The sequence below is a fragment of the Phacochoerus africanus genome, chromosome 8 (assembly GCF_016906955.1).
Source record: "Phacochoerus africanus isolate WHEZ1 chromosome 8, ROS_Pafr_v1, whole genome shotgun sequence".
Taxonomy (NCBI): domain Eukaryota; kingdom Metazoa; phylum Chordata; class Mammalia; order Artiodactyla; family Suidae; genus Phacochoerus; species Phacochoerus africanus.
In genome coordinates this window covers 60,979,020-60,983,025 of record NC_062551.1, presented here as the reverse complement: position 1 = coordinate 60,983,025, position 4,006 = coordinate 60,979,020, and positions in this window count along the sequence as shown.

The following is a 4,006-nucleotide window of genomic DNA, read 5'->3' as shown; positions in this document are numbered from 1 at the left end:
GATATTTCTCTGCCTCTTTTGTCCATTTAGTGTTTGGGGTTGTTAAAAAATTTCAAAAACTTAGTGTCTGTTTAGTTCAAAAACTTTGGGTTTGGCTTACAGATCTTACTCCATTTTTAATTATCACATTTTTTTAAAAAAAACCTTTTCAGAGCCCTCCTGTCGGCATATGGAAGTTCCCAGCCCAGGGGATGAATCAGAGCTGCAGCTGCCGGCCTACACCACAGCCGCAGCCACAGCAACACTGGATTCGAGCTACATCTGTGACCTACACCTGCAGCTCACGCCAACACTGGATCATTGAGCCACCGCGCAAGGTCAGGGATCGAGCCTGCATCGGCATGGATACCAGTCAGGTTCCTGACCTGCTGAGCCACAGTGGGAACTGCAGTTATCGCCTATTTCAATAATTAACCCTGAAGGGAGCTTTTGGTATGACACGGTTCCACATTTTTAACTGCGCTCTTAAAATTAAAACGTATATTCCAACAGTGTTTTTAAACTCGAGTAGTAACCCCAGGTATGTTTCCGTTCCTTGAGTCTGCACTTAAAATGAGGTTCTCAAGCAGACAAGAATGGTCCCTTAACATAAAGAATGTTAGCGTTACGGTTTGGAAGTTGAGGCTGAGAGGGACAGCTCTCTTTTAAGACGGACTTCCTGCAGAGTCTTATCAAAGGGAGGCGTGGAAGGGAACCCACTGCAGGTCCCTGGGGGTCACTGACCAGCCCCTCCACGCTGCGGGAGTTCGCCCGCCCGCGCACCCACCGCACTTGCGGGGATAGCCATGCTTCTGCTATAGCCATAGTCTGCTGGCACGTTTATTCTGAGGTCTGGTGCCTCCCTGGACTCAGCTGATTGGTGCTCAGCAGTCCCCAGTGACCAGTCAGATTCAGACTGAGGCCTACCTGGTGGTCGCATAGGTTGGAGCTCATGAACCAGTTGAGGTGCCAGAGGGAGGGCTTGGTTCCAGATGCTTCCACCCCAGCGCCTTGTGGATTCTGGCCAAACTGCCTCCCGTTGGTTCCCTAAGAACTCCCACATCCTTAACGAAACCCTCCCTTCTGCCTTTGCTGCTGGTACAGCTTTTGCTTTTTCCGCCAGCCCAGAACCCTTTCCGCTTCCTGAGAACCCCTGAGTCGTGAGAAGGCAACCTGTCCAAAGGCTGGGCCTGGTGCCGGGCAGGCTGCTGAGCAGGAGGGCACGGACACGGCATTGCAGGGGCAGCACCTGACGGCTGTGTCAGTTCCTGCTCCGGAGACAGCCCGAGCCGCGGTCATAACCGTCCTTCCTGAGGCCTGAGTGTTTAGTCCTTGCCTGGGATCTCTGCATGCTCAGTACCTCTCCAGGCTATTCCTTACTCGCTCTCCTTGGCCAAGACGTAGTTATAACCCGGGAGAACCCTAACTGATGCAGAAACGGAGTCAGAGAATGGGTTGGAGACCACAGACCCCCAGGGGAATTGAGATGTTTGGAATCCTGTATTGGGCCTTGGGGGAGGAAATACCCCCACCCCCCAACTTGCCCATGGTCCAGCATCCGGGGTCAACTACTTCCTGGGATAGAGGGCTTGAGCGGCCATCACAGAAAAATCCAAAGACTATGAAGAATGCCAAGATTCGAGGTGCAGAGGGCTTCCACAAACACCTGCAGATCCCCAGCTTTGGTCAGCTGACTCCATAGCCTTGCCTTAGTCCCAAGAGGAAAAGCTTGGGCGGCCCTAATGAGCAGGATCTTGGGCCTCGGAATGGTGGGAGCCGGGAGGCTTGGGCACACTGAGACCACTCTCGAGCTCTGAACCCTTTAAAACCCTCACTTGGCCACCCCGCTCCAGCACAAGAGGCAGTTGAGGGGGCTGCCTGTGGAAGGGGCAGCCATGGAAATGCTCTCTGGTGTCCATGGTGATGGGCAGAACCCCATTGTTGAAATGGGGGCCCCCTCTCATAGGAAGCCTGGCTGGTGTAATCAGATCCTGGGGTTGCAGGAAAAGGGGGGTCTGACAGATTCATGGGTGTGATGCTCCCCCCACCCCATGATTTGTATAACAAGCCAAAGTCTAGGTCTGAGAGACAGAGTCTAGGGCACAATGCCGAAGTTACAACCTGCTTGAGTCCCGGTTACAGACAGAGAATGTCACTGGAGTCCAGGGGCCCTTGAGGAAGGGCTCTGTTAGACATGACGCTTCCACCTTACACTGATAAACCATTGCTGATAAAGAAACCTTCCAAGGACCTGTGGATGGTGCAGCTAAACAATCACTAATTCTTGGGGATGGGAACCTTGCAAGTTGAAGCACTAGGAACATGCTGTCTGCAGGCAAGCCAGCTCCTGAGAACTGGGCTCCACATCGCCTAGTTACACCTTCCAAATTCTTCACTTGGCTTAAGCCACGCCTCCCCTGGGGAGGCATGTGTGACAATGAAGCCAGGACTTGTGCTCTATCCACCCTCCCACAGCCAGACATGTGGGGCCGCAGTTGATCACGCCAAGCCCCTCTCATCCTAAAGGGGGCAGTATTTTATGGAACAGTGATGTGCTCTGGATTTCCCTCCCCACAGGCCTCTTCTCAACATCTGTGGGCTGACTGTGGGCTTCACACATGACTTGGGGACCACACGTAGCAGCCATGCAACACAATGATGCTATGGCACCAGCAACCACAAAACCTTGATGACACACCGTATGTGTTTGCTTCTCACACGTCTGGGATCCGCTCAGGACTGTCAAGGTGGCTCTGCTTGCTTTGGCTGGGCTTGTTCCTATGCCTGGGCGGCGGGGCTGGGGTGGGGTGGGGTGGGGGTGACTATCAGCTAGTTATAGTGGGGGGGGGGGGCAGGGGAGGTCCTATCTTCGCATCTCCCATCCTTCTGAGACCAGTGGACCACCTCCTTCTGGTGGTGGCAGAGTGCAAGAGAACAAGTGAAAACACCAAGGCATATAGGAGCCTAGACTCAGAGCTTGTATACACAGTCAGTGCTGCCAACGCAAGGCGTGTTGGGTGGGGAATGCTCTCCGTCTTTAGGAGAGGAATTCTAAAGCCACAGGACGGAAGGTGTAGATGCAGGGAGCAGTGAAGATTGGGGGTGTTCCTGAATCACTGGACTGCACCGCAATACGTTGCTGGTAACCAAGGACTTCTCTTCTCACTGATGTATACCCCCACGTACCTGTATGATTCCTAAAAAACAGTGGCATATCCTAAGGAAAACTAAGTCATGATCTCCAATGAGAAATACCACCATCTGACACTAAGCTGTTTGTCAAATGTGACTCATGCCCCAAACCTGCCTAGCTGGAACACTGAAGTCCAGGAACAAAGACTTGAAACAGCTGTACTTCTTGCCATTAAATCTAAGTAACCCATTCTGGAAATTCTTCTTTTCTGTTCCTGCCACCAGGGAGTCTATTAATTTAGGAGTTTTACCACCCAAGGGAAAATTTGCAGCAGGAGATAGACTAGTTCCATACAACTAGAGGCTGAGACTGTGCTGCAGCCTTCTGGGGCTCTTCCCACCACTAGATAAAGAGGCAAAAAGAAGATTATGATGATAACTGAGGTTGGCCCCTGCTTAGTTTGTCGTCGCTTCTTGTCGTGTCACAATTCCGAAAGTTGGCAGCATGAAAGCATATGAATTTAAAACTCACTGGTAAAGGTATGTGCATAGTTAAACACAGAATACTCGAATGCTCTCAGGGCGTGCAAATCACTTTCAATTCTTATATAAAAGTTTAAAGACAAAAGCACTAAAAATAACTGTAAGTACCTAAGAGTGTATGCACAATATAAAAATACGTGAATTGTGATATCAACAACAAAGTGTGTGGGGTAGTAGAGGAAGTACAAATGCCATTGACATTAGTTTAAAAGCTGTAAGATGTTTTAGGTAAGCCTTCTAGTGAACACAAATTTAAAAACTTGTAGCAGATAAGAAGATATAAAGAAAACAGAAATCAAAGTTGATCACTCCATAATATCATTAGATCACAAAAGAAGACAGCAAGAGGCCA